The sequence below is a fragment of the Nothoprocta perdicaria genome, unplaced genomic scaffold, assembly GCF_003342845.1.
Source record: "Nothoprocta perdicaria isolate Ctin4 unplaced genomic scaffold, notPer1 scaffold_2, whole genome shotgun sequence".
NCBI classification, from domain to species: domain Eukaryota; kingdom Metazoa; phylum Chordata; class Aves; order Tinamiformes; family Tinamidae; genus Nothoprocta; species Nothoprocta perdicaria.
Window position 1 is genome coordinate 14,517,353 of NW_020455204.1, and position 13,947 is coordinate 14,531,299.

General features: G+C 36.8%; 1 protein-coding gene across 1 annotated transcript in view; it reads left to right on the forward strand.

Moving 5' to 3' along the window:
- The window catches only part of ADGRA3 (adhesion G protein-coupled receptor A3), a 48,231-nt gene that overhangs the window by 2,708 nt on the left and 31,576 nt on the right, over window positions 1–13,947 (forward strand). Inside the window, exon 2 of the mRNA XM_026037556.1 lies at window positions 10,130–10,201. The gene's annotated coding sequence lies outside the window, so the exon portion shown is untranslated. The remainder of the gene's footprint in view (window positions 1–10,129; window positions 10,202–13,947) is intronic.

The window sequence follows — 13,947 nt, forward strand, 5'->3', positions numbered from 1 at the left end:
AAAGTGAAGGAGTAAGAAAGAAAGTGAAGGAGTAAGAAAGAAAGTGAAGGAGTAAGAAAGAAAGTGAAGGAGTAAGAAAGAAAGTGAAGGAGTAAGAAAGAAAGTCGATATTGATAAATTGGAAAGGTCATTTAATTTATGAAGTGTGTTGACATCAGTTTGCCCCAGCGCATTTTATTGTCTTAGTCAATTTAGGTCAGTATTAGTCCACATCTTTTGTTAGAATTTAGAGAAAAATACCTTAACTTGAATTCAGCTGATAGCAACCAAGTCGGTTTGTTTTATCCTTGAGAAGGAAAGGAAATAGTGGGAGAACAGCAGAAAAGAAAGAAAGATGTGTACAAGAGGAAAAGGTGATATTTAGGATTTCTACCACTGTTGTAAATGGCAGTTCAGTTGGATTCCAGTTATGTTAGCTACTGCCTTACTAATCTATCAGGTCAAATTCCAAGGTGAGTTGGAGTTTAGTTACGTGTAAATAAGGGCAGGCTATTTTGTTAATAAAAAAAAAAAAAAGATTTAAATGAAGGGTGTGTCTACATGGAAGTTGACAGACAGCTTTGATCTTCTCAGTTTAGCTGAGCAAATGAGTTACTTCTGATACGAAGATATCCTGAGTTAATGTGGTTTTGTGCTTTCTCTGATATGCTCCCTATGGAGTGCCTCATTGATGTCCTGGCCATTGTTTTTCTTAACTACGTGTTAAAATGAGAGTATGTAACCTGTTGGATATTGGCTATTATCTTTAGTTCTGTGGAAGAGAAAGTGTAATCCCATTGAAGACAAGACCATGAGGTCACAATCCTTGTTATTCTTTGGGGATTTTTATTACACTTAGATTATTCTATGGATAAGAATCTGCAGAGTTCTTTAATGTATGCTTGCCCTTTCTGAAAGGGGAATTGTACAGTTTTGCAAACCATGCACCTTTAATATATATCAAGATATGAAAGAGAGCTTGCACTTGCAAGTGCTGGATTTTACAGGCGGAGAATGTTGGTCTGGATTTGTGTTCACAAATGTTCAAAGATATACTTAGCTGGACTGCTGTAGAGAAACATCTTGAAATGTCTGTTTTGGCCAGTTCCTAAGCACTGTCAGGCTTACTGGCTGCATTTCCTTCCAGATACCTGCATGCTCTCTGAGTTTTAGTAACACATCCCTACTATTTTAAAAGGAAAAGCTTCATGTTAGATGAGTAATTTTTTTCTTCTTGCAGAAAAGAGCTCTAAAAAGTTTTAAGAAGAAAGCAAATAATTTAATATGCAATAGCTTGTATTTGATTTTTAACTTCCTGTTTTTGAGTTATCACCTGCTTTTTTACTAAACTCCTTTGATTTCATTTTCTTAGTTGAACTTTCTTAGTTTATGTTGGGTAAAAAAAAATGTATCCTTAGCTAAATAAGTAACAACGAAGGTGTAGTGAGAATATGCTGTGAAAGTTGTTGGGTATTTTGTTTGGTTAGTTGGGCTTATTCTTGCAGGGGAGTATGGAAGTGCGTTTACATCATGAACTTGAAGATACTCTTGCAAGCTAATCCATTTTTACTGTTGTTAAAGTAGTCCCTTTGGGACTGTTGTTAGTTCTGATCACTTAAAACCTGGAAGGTGATAACTTTCGAAGATGTGGGCTGCCAGTAACCCCTTTGAAAACTTACCCTTCAGTTGAAGGATCTGTGGGCAATGCAGATGTAAATGATGCTCACATGGATTCGTGGCAATACTGAAAGCTACTGAGTGCAACATATCTGCATTGGCAGTATCTGTGCAAACTTTTTCACCAGTGCCATTAAACATGCAAAGATTACTAGGCGAGTCGCATTTTTTTTGTTCAGGGTAGACCTATCCTGATCTGTTGAAGATACACTTACTAGATTTTGCTTACATCTTTTCCATTATTGAGAAGATAGCACTCTGCACTCACAATTCATGCTTTATTTTATGTTTTATTCCACTTTATTGTGGTTTTTGCAAGCTTATATGTATATTTGAACATGGTAAGAAGATTCTGGAGGCCACAGTTCAAACGGTTTTATTTCTTCAAGGTAAACTGCATCATCTCTTCTTGTCTAAATGACTGTTCAACTTTCAAAGCCCGTGTAGTTTGAGGGTGCAGTGCTAGGTGTAGATGCGCATGCACTGGGAAGGCCAGTCAAGTTCTGTGTGGTGTTCTACTGTTTCTGAGTTTCTTGGTGTTTTCTTCAACATACACCATGAGTTGGAGTTGATAATTGTCTTCATGCAGCAGTGATTCTGTCAGTACATACTGGTTTTGATTTTTTTCTTCAAATATTTTTGATTTGTTTTACATACCTTTCAAAAAGGTCTCTGTACTCTCAAATATGTGAAGTATTTAGAAGCATGGCTTCTATATTGCATATATAGCTGTATGCAGATAACTCTATGCATGTGTAGATTTCTAATTTGCAGACACAAAATATTCATAAATTAATGACTTGCTTCCATAAAGATATGCATATAAACACTGTCATTTATATGTTTATTACAAGTTCAATGCATTGTGCTATATTTAGGCTCCTGAAGAAGTATGTTAATCTTCAGGATAATAGTTCTTTCCTCCCCTACTGAGGTCATTTATTTATTGGTAGCAATTCTGGTTTTGTTTCAGTTCTGCAAATCTGTAAAAATCTGCCTAAAGTGCATTTAAAAGTTACTACAAAGACTTTTAAGAAATAGAATTTGTCACAGCAGTTGGTGGAGGGAAAGCATAGGTCTCATTCCTTTTGCGTGTAATTTGTTTGTATTTCAAAAGTTACTTTTGTAACTGCTTAAAATAAAAAAGCATGGAGATACAAGATCAGATTTTTCAGAATTTATTCTTTAATACTCTAAATACTTTGTATGGACTAGCTATGTTGCAGGTTCATGGGATTTGTCTTTACCCTTTTATTACTCTTCTCCACAGTATTTGCTTTTGTTTTTTTGTTTTGGTTCTTTGCTGTCTGTGTGCTTCTTTGTACAAATAGTTAATCTGTGAAGATCAAAAGGCTATGTTTCTTGTCATTAGTGACAGTAAATTATTTTAAATTCAATAGCTTCAGAGAAAATAAAATATGGTTTCATGATGGTTTCACTTCCTGCAGTGAGAATGAATTTTAAATGTAACTTGTAGACTATTGGATAAAGAATATTTAACTCTAGTTAAATAGGTGAAATAAACATTTTATTTTCACATTTGGTTTTCACTGTGTAACTATTCAGCAGTGAAAATCACGATGCTGTGCTGCCCTTAGACTGCTGCAGTGGCATATATCATATCCATTAATTTCTTCGTGTGTCACTTTATTGTGAATGCAGGAATGTCGCAGGGCGCACCCATGGGAGGCTGCCCTGGGTGCTGCAGCACAGGGCTAGGCAGAGTGCTCAGTCCATGAATAGCACGTGTGTTAGTCTTGTGCGGGATCCAAGCAAACCAGCCGTTTGGCAGGACTGCAGAGGGTGTCATTTTTGGAGTATGAACTTCACATTTTATGGCAATGTGGAAAAAAATCCAGATTTATTGAAAGCTTTTATTGTGTGGAATTAGGCAGTCTAATTCCACAGTTCAGTGTGTGCTAGGCAGTATATTCTAAGTCCCATCCTGGCAAGTCTTGGCACTGCAGCTGTATGTAGTCATGGGCTGTCCAACTCTGTGCTTAATCTAAGAGTGAAAAGGCTCTTCGGTCTTTTGTCTGGTCTTTTCTATGTGGTGTCTGCTAGATCGGCCCAGTCTAGAGGAAGAAGCTGCTCCAAAGTAAAGAGAAGGAGATTGGGTTCTAGACAAGGAGTGAAGAAAGACAAGAGAGTGCATTTGTCATATCGCAGAAGTATTAGTCATGGTCTATATTGTCATGTAGAATACATTCCTCCTAAAAAGTAGGAGTGTTTAGTAACTGTAATTCATGGGTATTTCCTGTGCATGCAGCATTTCCTGTGAAGTCCCTTGGCTGCATGTATTCACGGAGTCTAATCCAGGAGGGTAAACTTGCACTAAAAGGCAGGTGAGGGAGAATACTAAAACGCCTTCACCTGTTTATAAGAGTTGGAAAGTGCAAAGGGAGCAGAAGGGAGGGGAGAAAGACAGTGGGCTTTGAGTGGAGCTGATGTTCAGGATAGGGTTACTCCAGGAAAGGTCAGTCATGGACTCTTAAGCTGATGCAGATGCTGCAGACACAGTGTTCACTAAGTTCACTGCTTAGGTACTGCAGTGATTTGCACTGTACTTCACTGGAAATTAAGTATTCTGCCCGTAAAGGTTTGAATATTATGCGCTAATTTAAGCATGTGGCTACATACCAAACAGCTAGAAAAAGTATCTTGAATCGCTGTGCACAATTTTAGCAGCACTGCATTTATAAATGAATGATGCAGGGGTTGTGCAGAGAAAGAATGTTCATCATTACATCGTATAAAATCTGCTCGTTACTACCTCTGAGTAGAAATGGAGAGAGATAAATAGACATAGTTGCAGTTTTGTAATTTCATTACTTCTGGATTCTTTAGTTTACAATCTTAATATTGTTCAATGTGGTCCTTTATTGTATGCATAATAATGAAGTAGCACAGTAAGTCCTAAACATTGCAAATATAGAGTTTGCGAAAGTTTCCTTTCTAAGCTTTGCCAATTCTGATATTTTTATTAAGTTGGAAAAGGCATTCTACTTCTGTTGGAAAGATTCGTTATGCTTTTGTTGTAAAATAACTTTTGGAATGTTTTCATTTCAGGAATTGCTTCAAGTACTGTTCATTTTCTACTCAGTATGTTACTTTTTTTTAACACCAGTAACTCACTAGACAGCAAAATACTAACTGTTGAAAAATGGCTTTATGTGCTTGTTAAATCATAATTTCTACAAGATAAACTTTGAAAAATACATTTTTCATGTGTGCTCACTGCTTTCAGAAAAAAGCATTCTTGCTGTTGTACACAAGGTTACTTTAGTTCAGTATTTGCTGGTTGCAGGTTTTGTTAGTCCTTAGAGTATAGAGCCATCATCGTGAAATGCTTTGATTTATTTTCTACTTCTTTGCTATTTAGGTCTTTGAAGCTCTGTTCTGCGAGCTCTTTCAGCATTCAGCTAAGAGCTCCTTTGTCTCCCATTCTCTGTACTTCTTGGATGCCATTTGGAGTGTTTATAATAGTATTAATAGATTAATAGATTTGTAGATTGTAGTAGTATCAGATGAAGGTTTTATTTTCAGGAGGGTGGAGTTCTGAGATTTCATTTGAATTTCTCTCTAGTTCTCAAGTCTAGAACAAAACTTTTTTTAAATTGGTGATACATCACCTCATTTTAAAGATAAAAATGAAACAAGCCTTTTTTATTGCTACATCATAAAGAGAATGATGGTTACGTTACAATGTGCATCTGTTGCAGAAGGTCTGAACAATAAAAAAGTACCGGAAATGAGTATGTTGGCAAAGTTTTTCTAAGTTCTTGGACCATTTCGTGGAGGAGAGCAGTAACAGAGCTTTCAAATCCAGGTATATTTATCAGAGGAGCATTTCAGTAGCTTCTGGGATGAGTAAAGGGTCTAGGTCTGTGTTGTTTGTTGTTGCAGTGTTTTCATGAGGTGCACCCTTGCAGAACACCTCTTTGTCTGTATAACAGTTCCACTCAGAGGAGAAGGAAATTTGTTGCTTTGAAATAACTTAGAGATGCTGCCCCTCTACAACCTACTGTTGTGCTGCTTTTTCCTCCAAGCTGGGTGTAGCTCTAAGCCTGTTTGCATCTTGTGGGTTCATGTCTCACCTGGTCTTCTTATGAAGCAGTCAGGCAGGCGGAATATGTTTGTTCCAAGCATAAACTATTGATCATAAAAATACCTAATTTGGAGTTTCTAAGACATGGAGAGCAACAGTGACAGAAAATCACCTCGATAAATCTCCAGCTGCCCTAGAGTAAATGTATTTTATGATGTAAGGGCATTTATTAAAATGGAGCTAAACAGGATGCAGCTGAGTATCTATGATTTTCCCCCTAAGCCTCTTAGTAATGAAAGTTAGCATTTTTTTCAGCATTACTTGCCTGTTAGGAAACATTGTGGTCTTAAACTAGAAACTTAGTGTTATTATTGATCACAAATAATAGTCTGTGTCTAAGTAGTACATAATAGTACATCATTTCACCATACATTAATGGACATGAATTCTGAAATTGGATATAAAATGTCGGCTTTGAAATAATGCCTGTTTTGTCCTATTTTGCCACATCCCTAAACACTTCAAATAATGTATAGACTAAATATATTAATAGCAAGTTGTAAACTTCATTTTTTAAACATTATGCTTATAACATTAAGTGTGATGAAATGTCTTAGGTTATATGGAGTGTTGTAAAATCTATCATTTATTATACTAAACCTTTATGGCTGTGCAACTAACAGCCTCTGCAGAGAAAATACTAAATCAGCCTGACTGTAATTTGTTCATCACACTCCAGAGAGAGATTTACTTAGTGCACACATATTCACATGTTTCTGTTACGGGCCTAGCATTTTATGTGTGATGTCAGAAAACTAAGGCTTCTAATTTTTTTTTTAGTTTAATTCAGTCAAAGCTGCTTTTGAAGTGGCTTCTGCTCCATCTTGAGTAGTTTTTTTTCCCTGTAGGAGGTATAGATTCAATGAGTTTAGTTTAATTTTAAGTTGATTATAACTAAAAGACAAATGGTTTCTTGGCTACAAAGATTGTAGGTTGCTTGCCTGTGTTGACGTGGATTTTTGTTCTTGGCTCTTGTGTTTGTAAATAGTGTTTCTATTAATATAATTATTAATAGAGGCAAGAGGAAATTGCCTCTTTTCTGAATGTATTTTCACCTTTTTGAATCTTGTGATAAGCTACAATGTTTAAATGGTTATTCCTCACTATTCAAGTATGTTGATTTTTAAAAAGTTTATCTTTTGATAATCTGCTTCCTTATGGAAAAGAAACAAAAATTCTAATTTATCTGCATTCATGGTATTATCTTATGCATTGCATGTCTTTTTCAAGCAATTTTCTTTTTTGTTTTCCTCCTATTTTAAATTCTTTAGGGATATAAACTAACCACTCCTGTTCATTGGGTATTTGGAAGCATGGCAATATAATGACATTTGTAGACATTATGGTTCAGAGATTGTTCCACAGTCTAACCTCAAATGCCAAAATAATAATAAAAAAATAAGGCAAGTATTTCCATTTTGGTAGTATTTTCTGTGAAATATGAGCAAGGAAGAAACACTGCAATTTACCCAATTTGACATAGTAGAGAGTATTAATATCCACTTCCCCTTTTTTCCTGGAAAAGTTTCTTTTAAACTTTTGAAAGCACAAAGTGTTAAGTGGCCAGCATGCAGAATCATGAAATAGTTCAGGTTGGACGGGACCTTTCGAGATCGTCTGGTCCAACCCCCTGCACTCGCAGGGCTACCTGGAGCACGTCCTGTAGGTTAGCAGGCGCTCTTCAGCATGAACGCAGTTCCAGTTTTGCAGAAGACAATTCATGTCCCTTAAGACCTGAATTACCTTCTTCAGGGATTATGTAGGAAACTAACAGTCTCTGCTTTGGCAGCTAAATCAAGTGAATGCATCTAAGATCAAATGTTAGCTAGTCCAGGGAACACACACTCCACTGTTAATTGCATGTCAAGTAATGTGAGTGCTGTTTGCTCCTTTGAAGATTAACAGAAGGCTGTAAATAGAGAGCAGCTGTGAGAGAGCTAATAAGCTTGGCTGGTGCTGGACATGTCTAAAATACCTTCCCAACCTCCTGATTCTTTAAGGGAACTCAGAAGTTCTGCCCCCCCCCCCCCCAGTTATATGTGTTCAAAGTTGGTTGTATTTGAAACATTTGAAAATCCTGTAGTTAACACTTGTTAGGTATTTTCAAGGACTATAATGCACTGCCTGCAATCTGGAACTGGTTACACTGTAAGTGGTCCTGCAGCACTGGAGTGAACAGCAAGACTTCAGCTACTCATGAGAAAGCGAAGCAAAAACAGTGATACCCTCATGTTGCAGTACATTTGCTGAACCAACTTGTTCCATTTCCTAGTTAATTCTGTACAGAATAATAGAAATAGATTTTCCAGAATGGATAGAATAGATTTTAATAGGAAACTGTACTTTAATAGCTGTTAACTGGGCAGTCTTCATGCTGATGCTCTTAATATTAAAACCTTAGGTTGTCTTTTCTAACTTAACTGATAGCCTTATAGTACCATCCTAAAAATGAACACTGAGGTATGATGTAAATGTAGAATTAAGATCGTACCGAAGATGATAATGGTACGTGGTGCTGATGCACCCAGAGGCAAAATCGTGTTGTTTACATGTGCATTCCCATGTTTTAGTTTTATTCATGAAGTATTAATTCTTAGAAGATAGTGAATGTTACATGTAGCGGCAAAGTGGGAGATGATTTTGTTCTGTTTTTGGTGTTTGTTTTGTTTTATTATGGGAGCTGTGAAGAATGTCCAAAAGATGAGTGGCACTTCTGAGTACTAAGGTAATAGAAGGTGTTCACTGGAGAGTTTCTAGGAGAACAGGGAAAAGTCAAATGGCGAGTGCCTGAACTTCTGCTTAAAGTGAACTTGGTTTCTCAGGGTTGCAGGGCAGCAGATGCATTGCTGACTTGTAGAAAGGCTTCAAGGATTTTGGGTGTTTCTAAGTCTGATGTTTCCCTGGACAAACGAGCAGAGTAAAGAATAGATGTGGTGGTTACGTTTCTCTGCTTGGAAAGTTCACATCTCCCTACAAACCTTAGGAATTCTTCAGAGTGAGCAAATGTATTTAGAAGGATGATCCAGTTGATGTGACCCAAAGTAGCTTTTGCTGGTGACGTTTCACAATCCTTGGCCAGAGACTTTTAATGCGAATATGTCAGCATGAAAGAGAAAATCATTGCATGAACAGCTGACTTGCTGAAAGATAAAAGCTGATATAGAAGCAAATGGTTTGCGCTCTCTGCAGAGGGAGCTTAGAGTGGAATCTGAGACCTGTAATCCACAGTGTGTTTGTTAATGGACTGTAGAGTAAGGTGAGCAGGGGATCATAGAGATTGCTGGTGAGGTAGGTGATATAGGAAGGATGGGGGTCACCTGAAGAATTCTTGAGAAATTTATGAACTGAAGTGGCTGGGGAATGAAATAATAGAGATAGCACAGTGCAGAAAAAGGTGAATTGTATTAGTAGGGGCAACAATCCCATTTTCATATATAAAATGATGCTCATTGAGCTGATATTTAACATGTAGGAATAACGTACTTGGTTTATGATGTTGTTCCATGAAATCTTCAATTCTCAATCAGCAGTAAAGGCAGATCAGGTGTTGGAAACTGCTAGGAAAATAGTGGGAAATAAAACAATGTTGTTATGCTACTGTGCGGATCCAGACTTGTCCACATATTGAACACTGTTTTCAGTTCTCTTAGGCTTATTTCAAAACTTTTTGAGGATGCTAAAGCTGGAAGGGACAAATAGACATTCCTATCTGGAGTAATTAAAATATGAATCTCCTATCCAGCAAGAGAGAATCTAAGACTCTATATAATAATGAGCACAAAAGAGGGTAGATAGGGATTGATTACTGCTTGTTTCAGTGCAAGTACTAGGAAGCATCCCATGAAACTAGCGGGAGCTACATTTAAACTGAGATGTCAATTCTTCATATGATAGTGTTGTCAAGGAGTGTTTGTGGACAAGATTTTACGTGGCTCGAAAGGGAAGTGAGCAAATTATGGGCAAAAGTTTAGCTATATGGAAACCAGATCCAAGTAAGGAAACATCCATCTGTACAAGGAGTTTTGTAATTTGAGAGTAATTGAAGACTGTGAGAATGCTGAGAAGAATCATTTGTTTGTCTCCTTTGGTATCTGTTTACATCCACTACCTATCCACTACCTATAAGCACTACCCTGTTCTACAGTACTTCATTTTCTCTTATATAATTCTAGTGTTTCTATTATGGTAATCCTCTTTTTTTCCTCTCCCCTCTCTCCCTTGGATACCCCCATGTCATTAATTAGTTTGATATACAGATTGTTAAACCAAAAGATTGTGTTGATATCTTAGCACCAGAAGTGTAAGATGCAGCATGATTGTATTGTCAAATTCATAATATATCATTCCGTCTATTTTTGCTTACAGGATTCTGAGTAACAATAAAATAACCGAGTTGAAGAATGGTTCCTTCGCTGGATTAAGCCTTCTTGAAAGATTGTAAGTATTCTTTTGAAAACTCATTTCACTTAAACACAGTTGTATGTTGTTTGTTTTCATTACTACTTTGCACAACAAAAGGTTTTATTTAAGACATAGATTTACTTTTTTGGTAATTGGAGAGTTAGCGTGCTAAGTATTTTCTAGATGAAAATATTATATAACAATATAGAGAGCTTAGCTAAAGCAGTTTTCTTGAAACTAGATCTAAGAGAAGAAAATGCAAAAAGAAGCCTCTAAGCTCCGCTTCGTCTGGGTCAGTAACTAAACGTGGCACTTTACAGGAAGGTCATGACTCTTGAATGCTTTCAAGGGAGCTTAGGACAGTCTCAGTAGGGAAGACTCACTGGAATGCTGGGGGGACTGGATTCACTTCATTCTTGTTGATAGTCAAAATCTAAAAACTTACATTGCTTTCTTTTTTTTTAAAAAAAAAAAGTTTTGTTTCCTCTTTTCATCTGATGTGTCAACCCTTTTTCCAAATAAGTGTAAAGTATATTTAAAGTTGGAGATGAATATAATGGAGTCTCTAAATGGGGCTATATGCTGTGCAAGTTCATCTTTGGCTTGATGTGTTAACAGTTTAGCTTGTGAAAACCTGGATATACCAAATGTATGGGAGAAGGATGGGCACAGACCTGATGGGAGTAATTTCTTTCACACCTCTTGCTTCCTGTTGTAGCTTTCCCTTTCAGAGGACATACCACCTGTGGGATAAGAAGAGGCTTTGTAGCTTCTGTTAGTCAGCTTTATTTCCAGCTGGTGGAAGGTCAGGATTGGCAGGTTCACCTACCTGAGAGTAAGAAGAAACATTAGAAGGTAGGGATTTTTCTAGGCCAGTTGACTGGGAAAGTAGCCAGTTTCATAATCATCTTGCAACATCTAGGAAGAGTTCCAAAGGCCTTCTGGCTTCAGGGGATTAAAAGTGTTTTATTCATCCTCTAACACTTGAAGGTTGCAATCCCAGTCAGTTGGCCTAAATAAATCAAAACACTTCCACCATTCCCGCCCCCACATGCCAGAAGAAAGGTGTCTTTTGTACTGATGGATAAATTTTATTGTAGAAATAAGACTTTGTGCCAAAGAAGCAAGGTTATCAGCAGTGACTGCATTCTAATCTCTGCACCTTATTTTTGGCAAGAGCGCAAAAGGCATCCTTGCCCTAAGCCATAAAAGCATCTGCTGACAGTTGTTAGTTTTTCTAAGTCATTACAAGTTTCAGACAGGAAATACTTGAAACTCTTAATTAATTTGACATACTCATTTAAATTCCTTGTGTGAATGCTAATCTTAATTTTATTTGGAATAATAACCAGTTTTCATCCATTTAACTCCTGTCAATAAAATAAGGAGGTTACTTGTAAGGAGGTTATTTGTATGTCTTCTTTCCTTGTAGGTTAAGGAAACCAGTAAACAGTAAATGCTTATTTGTATGTTAAATGATCTAGGCAATGCTGTAGTTAAGGTCCTCTAATTTGCATGAGACAACATACCTTATTGTGTGAACTGGATAGGACTTGATTCGTTAGTGAATGCTTATTAACTGTTGAGGTAATCATCATAACTAGCAGGGCACATCTTTCACAAGCAACTGCTTTCTGTGTAGAATGCTGACTTAAAATTGTCTATTTAATCTTGCAAAAGAGAAACCTTTCTGCTTTACATGCTGTTGTGAGCTGTGCTTGTGGCTTGAGGGTAGAAACTAATCATGTGAATAAAATGATTTTTCAGACCTAAATGAATTGTCTTTCCCTGGAGACTTCCAGCTGCATCTCTCTTCCTGCAGGAATTGAAGCTGACACAAACTCAAATCTAGTGTTTTCAGTGAGTTTGGTGTGTTCATGATATTCAGGAGTTGCGGAAGACAAAAATACTATAGCTTCCTTGAGCATGTCCCACAATTAGTATCAAATTGGAGTTGAGCTCTGAATTTCTTTCCTTGAGAGTTTAACCCCTTCCGTATTCTGTAAGGGGAGCAATTTCATTGCTCATTCATAAGGTTGTCATTCACCTTAATTCTACTTTGAATATTCCAACAAACTGGACAGAGTCCTCATTCACTTGTAGGTTCCAGTTGTGGTGGATTCTTTTATTTTTAAAGTTATTGAAAACAATTTGAGGAAAGATGCTATACTTTTTAAATCCATTGATGTATTTTTTAGATCTGTTCATTCTGCTGTCTATATACGTGCTTACCTAGTCTTAGAAATTATTGTTTGAGAAAATAATACTGTGTGTGCTCCTGTCTGAGCTTCTAAAGTCTGAAAGAGAAAATATATGCTAAAAGTGAAAATAATTGTTGATTTCCTTATTGTGTATTTGTTCTGCCTGCAGTGTTTGAGATCAGAAAAAATTACTTGATATTGTCTTGTTAATGTTTTTTTTGCTGAGATTAACTTGATCATGACACCTTCCTACTGATGTGGAAAAAAAAGTGTACAAGTGATGAACCAGTGTGGTGATGTAGGATGGGGAGGGGGGGAAGTTTTGCCACCCAAAACTCTCAAGAGAAGAAAAAAGACTCTTACTGAATGTTGTATTTCAAGGAAATGTCTGGATAAACCCAAAACAGAAATATTACTGCAGTTCTCTTGATACTGAAAGCTTCTGTAAAAGAGAATACTTGGCCGATGGCACGGTCGTGAATAGCTCTGTACTGTGTCCTTCAAACAAGCAAGATCATGTAAAACAACTTACCGCAAAAGCAACGGGCACCAGAGTTCTGGTGGTTGAGAGAAAAAAAGATGAACAAGGGCTTGAAACTTAATTCTCTTCTAAATGAAAGCAGCCTTATTCTCTGCAGTGGAGCAGCCTGCCAGGTAGGGAGCAAGTTGGCAGAAGGGGGTTTCTCTCCCCTGGCCTTCAGCTTGCTGGCAGAAATCAATGCTCAGTGACTGCCCTTTCTCACATGAAACAGAAACACCCTCCAACCTTGTCACAGTATTTGCAGTGCTAAGCTGATCTCCATAGCAATGCTCTATCCTGGATTTCTGTTTTTCATGGATTTTATTTTTCCCACTGAATTCTTCACTGCTTTAATATAAAAGTTTTAGAAATAAATGCAAAGGGAGCTTTATTCAGCAACCAAAGACATCAAAAACAATCAAAGAAATAACTCAGTTTTGTAGTTAATTTTGTCCTTTTTTTTTCCATGCGGCGCTGGGAGGGACTGGGTTGGTAGGAGTAAAATAAAATAAAAAATAGGCCAATATTTGAAATGGTGCAGTGTAGTCCAAGACACATGAAACAGTGCTGTGATTGTTTCTGGATATGTTTAGTTTTACTTGCTTGCGTCAGTCTGTGCTCATTTTCATCTGTTAAAGTTTTATTGGCTGATGAAACTACTAATCATTTCAAATTCTTGTAACTTCAGATAATTTGCTTTCCAATGGTATACTTATGTCTGTTACTAGTACACTGTTGTATCTTTCAAATGGAAAAGATAATATTAAAGCTTATGAAGTTGTAAAATAATGAAAAAATGCTCTTACTTTTCCAAAGCGGGGTTTAATAATGCTGGTAGACTACAGAAGTACTGAAATGTCTTGTTTAAGAAAACAAAATTCTTGCTTCTGTCACCTTTATGAGATTGCTAATCTCATAAAGACTAATTCACAGTCAGGAACATTAAAAGCAAAGAATATATGTATAGAAAATGTTTTGCTTTTAGAGTTGTTCTGTACCATTTCCCCCCCTCCTATTTCATTGTACAACTTCTACAACTTTGTACAGCTTTTTTTTCCCCT